The following is a 14,052-nucleotide window of genomic DNA, read 5'->3' on the forward strand; positions in this document are numbered from 1 at the left end:
GCGCAGGCATGCTTGCGCTCCTCACTGTCTCGCTGTGACGGCATCCAGATGAGCCGAGGTCATGTCCAATGAACTCGGCTCACCTCATGCACGTCACTGACAGCGTGGGAAAATTCTCACGCTGAAGTGCTGAGTGCAGGAGAATTCTCCCACGCTGTCAGTGATGTGCATGAGGTGAGCTCATGTCCAATGAACTCAGCTCACCTCCTGCACGTCACTGACAGCGTGGGAAAATTCTCCTGCAATCAGCGCTTCAGCGTGAGAATTTTCCCACGCTGTCAGTGACGTGCATGAGGTGAGCCGAGTTCATTGCACATGAACTCGGCTCATCTGGATGTCGTCACAGAGAGACGCTGAGCAGCGCAAGCAAGCCTGCGCTTCTCAGTGTCTGCGGGATGACAGGCTGGATGGCAGCATTCTGCTGCGGTCCAGCCTGTCATCTCGATGTAGCAGAGCTGAAGCTGTCGTGGGAACCATGGAAAGGTAAGGATGAGGTTGCTTTATTATTTTTCTTTTATTGCAAGAGATCGTTGGCTTCAGCTGGAATGGGCGTGATGGTAAGTATGGTTTAATTTAGAACAATAAAGGATTGTGTCTTTATTTCAATTAAAGGACTTTATTCTGGGTGTTTGTGTTTTTTTTAACTTTGACTATGGGGTTAGTAATGGGGGGGTGTCTTATAGACGCCTCTCCATTACTAACCTGGGCTTGATGTCAGCTGGCATTATAAGCTGACATCAACCCCAACCCTATTACCCCCTGCCACCGCACCAGGGCAGCGTGGAAGAGCGAGGCTAAGTGCCAGAATTGGCGCATCCTATGAATGCGCCATTTCTGGGGCGGCTGACGGCTGGTGTTTCTAGCCTGGGAGGGGGCCAATATTCATGGCTCCCTTCCTGGGCTATTAATATCAGCCCCCAGCTGTCTGCCTAACCTTTGCTAGCTATTAAATTAGGGGGGACCCCACGTCATTTTTTTGGGGGGGTCCCCCATTTTAATAGCTAGTAAAGGCTATGTATTCAGCTGGGGGCTGATATTAGTAGCCTGGGAAGCTCCGTGGGTATTACCCCCTTCCCAGGCTTCAAACATCTGCCCCAGCCGTCTGCTTAACCTCTGCTAGAGCCTAAAATTAAGGGGAACCCCACGCCAATTTTTTTAATAATAAATCCTTTATTTTAATACTAAATGACAAGTACAGTAACCAACACTATCACTGTACTTCATATATATGTGACTGACATGTTTCTATCTATCTAATCTATGTGTGATGCTCTATCTTTCTGTTCTAAATTGTCGGGTACCGCTGCTGAATTGCCGGCCGGCTTTTTTAAAGAGACAGTGCATGAAAACACTATTATTTTTTTAAATAAATCCTTTACACTAAATGACAAGTATAGTAAGCAACACTATCACTGTACTTATTATATATGTGACTGACATGTTTCTATCTATCTAATCTATGTGTGAAGCTCTATTCTTTCTGTTCCAAATTGTCGGGTACAGATGCTGAATTGCCGGCCGGCTTTTTTAAAGAGACGGTGCATGAAAACACTAATATTTTTTTTAATAAATCCTTTACACTAAATGACAAGTGCAGTAACCAACACTGTCACTGTGCTTCTTATGTGTGTGACTGACATGTTTCTATCTATCTAATCTATGTGTGATGCTCTATTCCTTCTTGTCTAAATTGTCGGGTACCGGTTTATGCCGCTGCTGAATTTGCCGGCCGGCTTTTTTAAAGAGAGTGTCTTCTGAGCAGTTTGTCAGCTTTTGGACACCTTTGCAGGTGTTTTCTATGTGTTTCTATGTGTTTTTGTTTGCCTGCCATTGGTTTTAACGGTGTTCGACGGTGTTCTAAGGTGTTCGACGAACAGTTCCTCGAACATCCCGGTGTTCGACGAACCGAACCGAACCCGAACACTACGGGGGTGGCTCAACACTAGTCATAATTAAGGGTTTATAAGGGGCAGCTGGTTGGGCATCAAGTCCTTTGGAAGTGCATTGAGATGAAGGGTACATTGCTGGAAAAGGAAAAAAAAAAAAAAAACACTTTAAATCTCTTAGTTTGCGAGTGTGAACGAGCTGCGTGTGTCCGGAGCGTAAGTGCGAACGAAAGTAAGTGTGTGACTTGTTTTTCAGTGACTTTGGATTCAGGGAGTTTGGAAGGGAGGACTTAGGACTGAATTGCTGACTGTATTTCATTCTTTCTTTACTTTACTTTTTACTTAATTAATCCACCTGACCTACTTAGCTGATTCCCCCGTCCATACTTGATACTTAATTGATCCCCCGTCCATACTTAACTGATCCCCCGCCGATATCTAATTGATACACTTGCACATCCCTAATTGATCCCCGTCCATACACCTATATATAAATAATTGTGTTTTGTACTTGTATATATATACTGACTGTATCCCCATATTTAGAATGACGTCCATGTTGGACGGAGCCGTGCAGTGTACATCTTGCGCAATGTATGCATTCCGTGAGCACCCGCTCGAGGATCCATACTGCTGCGAGAGATGTGAGCATATCGTGCACTTGGAAGCCCAAATTCTGGATCTAAGTGCTCAGATAGCGGTACCGAGGAGCATCGACAACATAGAACGGAGTTTGCTGCTCACCGAGCAGACACTCAATGGGTCAATACTGGGGGTGGAGCATAGAGGGGAAGTGCAGGCTGAACAGGCAGGGAGCTGGATAACAGTAAGGAGGGATAGAGGGAAGAAGTATAGGAAGGCTGGTTCAGAACCGGCATTATTGGAGCACGACAGATCCTCTGACCGCCGGGGGAGTGTATGCTCCAGTAATGAGGGGGAGGGGGGAAGTGTAGGGCAGGCAAGACAGGTTCTGGTAGTGGGTGACTCTATTATTAGGGGGACAGACAGGGCAATCTGTCACAAAGACCGGGATCGCCGAACGGTGTGCTGCCTCCCTGGCGCTCGAGTCCGGCACATCGCGGATCGGGTTGACAGGTTACTGGGTGGGGCTGGCGAAGACCCAGCGGTCATGGTCCACATCGGCACCAATGACAAAGTGAGTGGTAGATGGAGGGTCCTTAAAAATGATTTCAGGGACCTAGGTAGGAAGCTTAGGGCAAGGACCTCCAAGGTAGTTTTCTCAGAAATACTACCAATCCCGCGAGCCACACAGGAGCGCCAACAGGAGGTTAGGGAGGTGAATAAGTGGCTAAAGAGTTGGTGCAAGGCAGAAGGGTTTGGGTTCATGGAGAACTGGGCCGACTTCGCGGTCGGCTACAGGCTCTACCGTAGGGACGGGCTGCACCTCAATGGGGAGGGTGCAGCGGTGCTGGGGAAGAAGATGGCTAATAGGTTGGAGGAGTTTTTAAACTAGAGACGGGGGGGGAAACCAAGGAAATAGGTGGGATGTGAGGCAAGCAAGGGGGAAGGGGAGAAGTGAATATAATGAGGGTGGAGAGGGGGGTGGGAATAGTACAGTTAGATCGTTAGAGAAGAATAGGATGCTAAATAACCACAAAGTTTTATCTTGCATGCTGACCAACGCAAGAAGCCTGACCAATAAGGCGGATGAGCTGCGGGCGCTTATATGGGAGGAGAGGTATGACATCGTAGGTATAACAGAGACTTGGCTAGACGATAGCTACGACTGGGCGGTAAATTTATTAGATTATAGTTTATTTAGAAGGGACCGGAAACAGGGGAAAGGCGGAGGAGTCTGCTTATATGTAAAGTCATGTCTAAAACCCAGACTAAGGGAAGATATAGGAGAGGGAGAAGAGGGGGTCGAGTCCATGTGGGTAGAGATAGAGGGAACTAAAAATAATAATAAAATATTACTGGGGGTCTGCTATAAGCCACCCAATATAACAGAGGAGAATGAGAAACTGCTATTAGGACAAATAGACAAAGTAGCAAAACATAATGAAGTGATTGTAATGGGGGATTTCAACTACCCGGATATTGACTGGGAAACAGAAACCTGTAGATCTCAGAAAGGAAAAAGGTTCTTGACAAATATTAAGGATAATTATCTCTCCCAACTAGTGCAGGAACCAACGAGAGGGAAGGCCGTGTTGGACTTAATATTGACTAATAGGCCTGATAGAATAACTGAGGTACAGATAGGGGGGCACCTAGGTAATAGCGACCATAATATTATCGACTTCAAAATGCCCTTCAGTAGGGTTATCAATAAGGGAACAACAAAAACATTAAACTTTAGGAGGGCGAAGTTTGATCAGCTGAAAGAAAGCCTTCAACTTATTGACTGGGACAAAGTTCTTAATCAAAGGAATACGAATAGTAAATGGGAAACCTTCAAAAGAATTCTGAATACTCAGTGCGAGAGGTATATACCGTATGGGAATAAAAGGGCCAGAAATAAGAGGAAACCAATATGGTTGAACAAGAACGTAAAAGGGGCGTTAAATAGCAAAAAAGAGGCATTCAAGAGATTAAAACAGGAAAACAGTAAGGAGGCACTAATGTGTTACAAGGAAAAAACGAGAACCTGTAAAAAACAAATAAAAATAGCGAAGGAGGAAACAGAGAGACGTATTGCTAGGGAAAGTAGATCAAATCCCAAACTGTTCTTTACGTATATAAATAGTAAAAGGATTAAATCGGATAATATTGGACCGATAAAAAGTGAGGAAGGCAAAATCATAGAGAAAGATGAGGATAAAGCTAATCTATTAAATAATTTTTTTTCGACAACTTTCACAAAGGAAATCGAACTAACAGGAGAAATGAGAAGTGACAAACTTAATCCTCCACTAAGTATGACAAATCTAACCCAAGCTGGGGTACAGAAACGCCTCAGTAACATTAAAATAAACAAATCACCAGGACCTGATGGCATACACCCACGGGTACTAAGGGAACTAAGTAATGTGATAGACAGACCGTTATATCTTATATTTAAGGACTCTGTTGAGACTGGGTCTGTGCCACTTGATTGGCGACAGGCGAATGTAGTGGCAATAATCAAAAAGGGAGCGAAAAGTGACGCCGGAAACTATCGGCCGGTGAGTCTTTGTCCGTTGTGGGCAAAATTTTTGAAAGCTTCATTAAAGAGGCAATTATGGAGCATCTTGATGCTAATAATCTTTTAATCCCGAACCAACATGGATTCATGAGGAATCGCTCCTGCCAAACAAACCTGATTGACTTCTACGAGGAGGTTAGCTCTCGAGTAGATCAGGGGGAACCAGTGGATGTCGTGTATCTCGACTTCTCAAAAGCTTTCGATAGCGTGCCACATAATAGGTTGGTATACAAAATGAGAATGATGGGGCTGGGGGAAAATGTCTGCAAGTGGGTAGCTAACTGGCTAAGGGATAGAAGGCAGAGGGTGGTTATAAATGGAATATACTCAGATTGGGTAAGCGTCACTAGTGGGGTACCACAGGGGTCTGTACTAGGCCCAATGTTATTTAATATCTTTATTAACGACATAGTCAACGGGATAAATAGTAAAATATCAATATTTGCAGATGACACAAAGTTATGTAAAACAATTAATACAAAAGAGGACAGTGCAGACCTACAGAGGGATTTGGATAAGCTGGGTAGGTGGAGCATTAAATGGCAAATGAGGTTTAACGAGGAGAAATGTAAGGTCATACATATGGGAAGGAAAAATGGAAGTCACCAGTACTCAATGAATGGGAAATCATTGGGGAATTCAGAGATGGAGAAGGACTTGGGCATCTTGATTGATGGCAAACTAAATTGGAGTGCCCAAAGTCAGGCCGCTGCTGTAAGAGCAAACAGGGTAATGGGATGTATCAGAAGAGGTATAGCTGCAAAGGATGAGAACATTGTTCTTCCACTGTACAAAGCACTGGTCAGACCACACTTGGAATACTGTGCTCAGTTATGGGCCCCAATATATAGAAAGGATATAAATGAGCTTGAAAAGGTACAAAGGAGGGCAACAAAATTAATAAAGGGAATGGAGGGACTGCAATACCCAGAGAGGTTGGCAAAACTAGGACTATTCAGCCTGGAAAAGAGAAGGTTGAGGGGGGACATAATAAATGTGTACAAATATGTTAGGGGACAGTATAGAGACCTTGCCAGGGATTTGTTCAAAAGGAGGGATATTACGGTAACAAGAGGGCATTCACTAAGACTGGAAGAGAAAAGGTTTCAGCACCAGCATAGGAAGGGGTTCTTTACGGTAAGAGCAGTGAGAATATGGAATTCACTGAGTGAGGAGACGGTGATGTCAGATTCACTAAACCAGTTCAAGCGGGGACTGGATGCATTTCTAGATACCAGGCAGATTTCAGCATATACTTAAAAATAAAATAAAATAGTAAGTTGATACAGGGATTTATTCTGACTGCTGGTTTCAGAGTCAGGAGGGAATTTTTCCTCAGGTGAAGATTGGCCAAATCATTTGGGGTTTTTGCCCTCCTCTGGATCAACTTTAGCAGTTACAGAACTAACAGGTCGAACTTGATGGACGCAAGTCTTTATTCGGCTTTTACTAACTATGTTTACAAACTATGTTACTATGTTTTGGAAGAATGTTCTCTGGTCAGATGAGACAAAAGTCGAGCTTTTTGGGAAAAACCATCAACATAGAGTGTACAGGAAAAAAAAAGAGGCATTCAAAGAAAAGAACATGGTCCCTACAGTCAAACATGGCGGAGGTTCCCTGATGTTTTGGGGTTGCTTTGCTGCCTCTGGCACTGGACTGCTTGACCATGTGCATGGCATTATGAAGTCTGAAGACTACCAACAAATTTTGCAGCATAATGTAGGGCCCAGTGTGAGAAAGCTGGGTCGCCCTTAGAGGTCATGGGTCTTCCAGCAGGACAATGACCCAAAACACACTTCCAAAAGCACTATAAAATGGTTTTAGAGAAAGCACTGGAGACTTCTAAGGTGGCCAGCAATGAGTCCAGACCTGAATCCCATAGAACACCTGTGGAGAGATCACAAAATGGCAGTTTGGAGAAGGCACCCTTCAAATATCAGGGACCTGGAGCAGTTTGCCAAAGAAGAATGGTCTACGATTCCAGCAGAGCATTGTAAGAAACTCATTGATGGTTACCGGAAGCGGTTGTTCGCAGTTATTTTGGCTAAAGGTTGTGCAACCAAGTATTAGGCTGAGGGTGCCAATACTTTTGTCCGGCCCATTTTTGGAGTTTTGTGTGAAATGATCAAGGTTTTGATTTTTGCTTCATTCTCTTTTGTGTTTTTTCCTTGCAAGCAAATTAAATGAAGATAATAATACCAAAGAATTTGTGATTGCAATCATTTTCAGGAAGAAACTGAGTATTATCTGTCAGAATTGCAGGGGTGCCAATACTTTTGGCCACCACTGTAATAAGTGAGCTGTCATTTATTCATAAGACGTTCTATTCTTCAGAGCTGAGACTGTAAAATAAAAAGTGAAGAATAAAATATCTGATGACTGTTCTTTCACTGTGAGTAAGAAACAGATAATAAAATTAAAGGAAAAAATAACTGAGGGGAGAACCCTGCAGGTTTATTGTCCTTCTATAGCTGTATGGTGGCAGGATGGTGACACTGCTGGAGTCCTGGTGAGGATCTGCATGATATTCATTTCTGTTGACTTTTTATTGCCAACATATTCTGCAGTGATGTACATATAGTCCCTGCCCACAATGCGGTACACATGAGGGACAATTTCATATTAAGCCAAGTAACCTATGATGTCAAGGTCTCATATTTACAAGATGCTTATTGGCAATCTGAGCCGGCGAATGGCTCTGTGTCCGTATATTCGCTATATACTGCCCGCAATATCTTGTAGAAAGCTCACAGTGACTAAAATGTATAAATAGTTCTCTTTGGAGAATTTAATTAGATCCATTCATACCTTACCTTATAATGAGGACTTAAAGGGCTTTTATAACTAGGTAAAACAAGCTTAACGGGACTGTCCAGGACTTATATATTAATGACCGATTTTAGGATAAGTCATCAACAGGGAGGGACTGGGCTGGCGGGGTACCCTTCTGCAGAGGAGAGGGGGAGAAGAGAATGAAAAAATAAAAAAACCTGCGGTTTTAAGGGGCACGGGCCCTTTAAAAGCGCAGGCACCGTGTATGCAGGGACGCGCTCACGCGGCGTTCATTACCTGAACCGCCGTGACACACGTCCCAGTGAAGCAGCTGAAGCTGCGCGTCTCCCTTCCCCGGCCGGCGTATGACGTCATCGTCATGCGCCTGCAGTGAAGGAGGCGCGCAACTCAGCCGCCGGAGAAGGAGGACACCGCACGGGAGAGCAGGAAGGTAAGAGGTGTCTGTGTGTGTGTCTGTGTGTATATGAGTGGATGCAGAATGGGAAGGGCCCCTGGCTGGACACACAAGGGGGGGCCCGGCTAGACACACAAGGGGGGACCCTGGCTGGACACACAAAGGGGGGACCGGATGGACACACAAGGGGGGCCTTGCTGGACACACAAGGGGGAGCCCTGGCTGGACACACAAGGGGGAACCCTGGCTGGACACACAAGGGGGAGCCCTGGCTGGACACACAAGGAGAAGCCCTGGCTGGACACACAAGGGGGAGCCCTGACTGGACACACAAGGGGGAGCCCTGGCTGGACACATAAGGGGGGAGCTGGATGGACACACAAGGGGGAACCCTGGCTGGACCCACAAGGGGGAGCCCTGGCTGGACACACAAGGGGAAGCCCTGACTGGACACACAAGAGGGAACCCTGGCTGGACACACAAGTGGGAACCCTGGCTGGACACACAAGGGGGAACACTGGCTGGACACACAAGGGTGAGAGCGTGGCTGGACACACAAGGGGGAACCCTGGCTGGACACACAAGGGGGGGAGCCTGACTGGACACATAAAGGGGAGCCTGGCTGGACACATGGGAAAGGGTGGGCAGGATGGCTATATGGTGGGGCAGGCTGGACACATGGAGGCCAGGATGGATATGTGAGAGGGATGGATATATGGGGGGCCGGATATATGGGGGGCGGGGCAGGCTGGACACATGATGGCCAGGATGGATATGTGGGGGGCAGGCTGGACACATGGGGGCTAGGATAGGTATGCGGGGGGGCAGGCTCGATACACGTGGGCTAGGATAAATATATGGAGGGGCCACGCTGGACATATGGGGGCCAGTATGGATATATGGGGGGGTGTCAGGATGGATATATGCAGGGGGGAAGGGCAGGATGGATATATGAGGGGGCAGGCTGGACACATGGAGGCCAGGATGGATATATGAGGGGCAGGCTGGAAACATGGAGGCCAGGATGGATATATTGGGGGGGGGGCAGGCTGGACACATGGAGGCCAGGATGGATATGTAGGGGGGGCATGCTGGACACATGGAGGCCAGGATGGATATATGGGGGGGCAGGCTTGACACATGGGGCTTTAGGACAGATATATGGGAGGGGGCAGGCTGGACACATGGAGGCCAGGACAGATATATGGGGGGGCAGGCTGGAAACATGGAGGCCAGGATGGATATGTGGGGGGGCAGGCTGGACACATGGAGGCCAGGATGGATATATGGGGGGAACAGGAGGGCCACATGGAGAACTAGGATGGGTATATGGGAGGGGGCAGGCTCGATACACGTGGGCTAGGATAAATATATGGAGGGGTCACACTGGACATATGGGGGCCAGAAGGGATATATGGGGGGTGTCAGGATGGATATATGCAGGGAAGGGGGGGCCAGGATGGATATATGGGGGTGCCAGGCTGAACAAGGGACTTAATTACTGTTTGGTGCCAGATTGAGGAACATACTTTATTAGTTTATGGTGGCCAGTGAGGAACATTATTATTTTAGAGTCCAATTAGAGACATTATTACTTCTGTAATATAATTTACTTTTTAGGAAATTGTTTTCCATGGGATAGGACAAAAGCAGGCTCCTGTTACTGTGCAGGGCGGCACTATATCGCTTTTTTTCTTCAACTGGTGTAGTGTAGAAGTCGGGGGGTGGAGTGGGAATATTCCCTAGAAGAGATCAGTTATTGATAACTGTGTGTTATTTTCTGCAGAGATGATTCCTGGCTGGAAGAAGTGATGGCCGTCTGTGCCAGATGAAGAAGAAAAGCGAAGATGAAGGACTTCACCTAGAGACGTCACTGGTGAGTCAGTGTATTACATGTGACTCGCCCCCTGGGCCGTGGGGCACTCGGATCCGTGCAATAGGGAGACGATGGGGGTAGTAGTGGCGACCCGGTTCTGTGGCTCAGGGTGGTCAGGCCAATGGTAGTCTGCTATGTTCTGCTGATAATGTCCGACTACGCCACCCGTGGATTGCGGTTATTAGGAACCGCCGCTGCATGCAGACCGCTGGGGCTGATGAGGTGTGCAGCTAGGGTAGTGTGACTCTCCACGGGAAGAGTGCGGCCCCAGGGCAGTATAATGGATGTTGGGAGTGATGGTAGTGGGAGTCCCAGTGCTGATTGTCCTGGAGGAGCAAGGAGCACACAGACAACAGGTTGCAGTCCAGGGTCTTTACTAAACAGGTAAACTGACCCACAAACAGTCCCGGCTAGGAGGGGACCTGGATGTCTGAGAGCAACGGGGAAATTGGCCCTGGTCAGGGTGAGGGTGTAGGCCTACCGTGCTTTCTGCACTCCTTCTGGCTATCTCCTCCTGATAGGGTAACAGCCCACGTTTCCGAGCTTTCCGTGTTTTCTCGCCTGTATGGCCTGCGACGTGGGTTCCTTTCTGCTCCCAGCCTTGTATGGCTTTACTGGTCCCTTCTGTTGTGGCAGGGCCTCCAGGCTTCTTAGGCCAAGGAATATACAGTCCCTTGCGGACTGGTTCTCTGCTGGGGGATGTGGAATCCTTCCAGCCTCAGACACCAAAGTCTGGTAGATTAAGTCTGTTATCTGCCAAGACAGGCTTGCTTCGCCTCTTGTCTCTGGCTTGTGGCTCTCCTCCTGCCACACTTCCTCTTAGGTGCAGTGCAACTGTCTGTCCCTGCTCTGCTGAGACACGTCTCAGTCCTGAGACAGGTCATCTGGGTTCTCTCTAACCCTGCCCCCAGCACCAGCTTTTATAGGGGCAGCCTGCTCCCCCTACTGGCCTGAGACAGGAGGCATTGCATTCTAATGTTCCCCTGACTAGAGAACCTCCCCCCTGCTCTCAGACACAGCTTTAATTACACTTGTGGCATCCAGGCCAGGGTGACACATTCCCCCCTAGTGAAATTTAGTACTCCGGGACTAAACAGTAAACAAAGACAATATGCATAACAATAAAACATTAATAGACAGACGACGCACAAATTGAGTTCTTAAGGTCACAGTGTGGCCTGTGACCGGGTGTCCATATCACCAGCACAACGGGGAGCCTTAACCAGGTGGGGGTCTGTCCTACCCCAAGTCCTTCACAGTCTTAGTTCATTCCTGGGTTAGGCTCTGAACGCAGTCCATACAAGGTCCCGGTTATAAAAAGTCCATAACCTGTGAGTCCTTACGGTAGCTGCAAGAAACTGAAACAGAGTATTACCAAACATGCATGTAACTTTGCAAACAATTCAACATTTGGCAACAGGGTTATTTACAATTTTAGTACACTCTATATTTCCCAGCGAGCGGGTATCTGTCCCTTTGTGCTCCTGGTTGACCTATGTAGCCCACTGTCTGGTGGTGGACTGACTTGGCTTTCCCCACTAGCGTTAGGGGTGCAGCTACCAGCTGGGTGTACAGGTAGGGCAGGCAGCTGTCTGCGGGTCCTTTGGCTTACCGCAGGCATGGCAGGCTCACTGTCAGCAGAGGGTTGACTCTCCTGGGCTGCTGGTACAGGCTCTTCTGCCTCTGGAACTGCTTGCTCCTCTTCACCTTCCGGCTCTGGTGTTGGTTGTTGCTGTGCCGGTTGCAGGAAATGCAGGACAGGTACCACTATGGCATCATTTATGCGAGTCCAGGACTGAGGGAACTCTCCGAGAACGGTGCTGATCATTTCTTCTTTGTCCTCTGCGGGTTCAAGGTCACTCTGATCCTCTTCTGCACTACGGAGTTGCTCAGGGCACCTTTTGAGATGGTCTCTGGAGACGACACTAGTGGTTTCTCCTCCGTCCTTGGTGATTACGCACACCTTTGGGTTGTCGTGGTCAGACTGCAGTACGGTGTAGGGTTCCCTTTCCCACTGGTCGTCCAACTTATGTAGCCTTCTTTTTCGCTTTAGGACTTGCTCACCAGGTTCTAGGGGACTAGCAGGGGCGTGTTGATTGAAGAGTCTTTCTTGCTTCTCTCTCACCTGGGCCAGGCTCTTCTCCACACTCTCCTGTACCTTCTTGTACTGCAGTTGCCTTTCCGTATCCCAGTCCGCATCCGGGGAGGTGTCCTCAGGTATTAGGACTCCCATCTCCAGGTCTACGGGCAGCTTTCCTGGTCTAGCTCGCATCAGGTAAGCCGGGGTGCAGTTTGTAGCATTCACCGGGATATTGTTGTATAGGTCTATCAGGTCCGGCAGTTTTTCTGGCCACAGGCTGCGTTCCTCCAGGGGCAACTTCTTCAGGAGATCAATGACTATATTGTTCATCTTCTCACACATCCCGTTGGTTTGGGGGTGGTAAGGCGTTGTACGAATCTTCTTACAGCCATAGAGGTTGCAGAACTCCTGGAAGATTTCAGCATCGAATGCTGGACCCTGGTCTGTCAGGACCTGTTCCGGATACCCGTGTGGACGGCAGAAATATTGCTGGAAGGCTCTGGCCGCTGTTTGGGCTGTCAAGTCCTTTACCGGGACCACCACTAGAAAACGGGAATAGTGGTCCACGATTGTCAGGGCATATGTAACATACCTGGCGGCGTCCTTGCATGGTGGTCCATCTCCCACTGTGCAAGAGCGCGCACTTGATCTCCAGTCCAGAATGTCTCTCTGGCTTCCCTCCTTGCTGTCTGTTTGTCTGTTTTGGCTGCATAGGGCGACGCCCGCTGAACTTCCTGTTTCTTGTACCTGCTGCGGACACGCCCCTGTTGCACCTTCAGCCTATTGCTGTCCATCTTTGGGTATTTATACCACCTTCTTCCTCAAGATGGCGCCTGAGCATAGTGTTTCATTCAGTGTGTGCTTGCACTCTGAAGGTGCCAGGTCCCGTTCTGTGTTCTCTTTTCTGCCTATCCTGGAGGCTGTATTTCCAGGCCTGTCTGAACACGCTCCTAGCCTGTTCCTCCTGCCTTCTAGGGGCCGATTACCTAGACCTGTTCCTGTATCTTGTCTGAACACGCTCCTAGCCTGTTCCTCTCGCCTTCTAGGGGCTGATTACCTAGACCCGCTCCTGTATCTTGTCTGTCCTGTCTGAACACGCTCCTTGCCTGTTCGTCCTGCCTCTCTGGGGGCCGTATTCCCAGACCCGCTCCTGTATCCCGCTGCAGTGTCGGTCTCCTCCGTACACTCAGTTCCAGTCTGAACTCTCTCCTATCCTTTACCTGTTTTGCCTCTATGTCCGTTCCCTTCCTTTTTCTGCAGAGTCTGAACTCGTACCTAACTCCTGCTTGTTGTCTCTGTACTCCCGTTTGTGAGTTTGTGGTCCACTCGCTACTTCACTGCAAGTACCCTGTGGGTGTCTGGCTCTGCCTTCCCTTCCTGTCTGTTCCGTGTGAACAGAGCCCTGTCCCCCCTACTCAGCCTAGCCTGCTCTTACTCCTTTGCTCACCGCTCCGGCGGTTCTAGCCTGCTCTGACTCCTTGCTCACTGCTCCGGCAGTCCTGTCCTGCCCTGCTTCTGCCCGCTGCTCCGGCAGTCCTGTCCTGCCCTGCTTCTGCCCGCTGCTCCGGCAGTCCTGTCCTGCCCTGCTTCTGCCCGCTGCTCCGGCAGTCCTGTCCTGCCCTGTTTCTGCCCGCTGCTCCGGCAGTCCTGTCCTGCCCTGCTTCTGCCCGCTGCTCCGGCAGTCCTGTCCTGCCCTGCTTCTGCCCGCTGTTCCGGCAGTCCTGTCCTGCCCTGCTTCTGCCCGCTGTTCCGGCAGTCCTGTCCTGCCCTGCTTGTGCTCGCTGCTCCTGCAGCCCCGTCCTGCTCTGTTCTTGCCCACCGCTTCGGGCATTCCCTCTCTGCTGTGGTTGTCTACCGCATCTGCGGTTCTGT

Source organism: Phyllobates terribilis, unplaced genomic scaffold (assembly GCF_046119375.1).
Source record: "Phyllobates terribilis strain yellow unplaced genomic scaffold, ASM4611937v1 Scaffold_130__1_contigs__length_5004896, whole genome shotgun sequence".
Lineage (NCBI taxonomy): Eukaryota > Metazoa > Chordata > Amphibia > Anura > Dendrobatidae > Phyllobates > Phyllobates terribilis.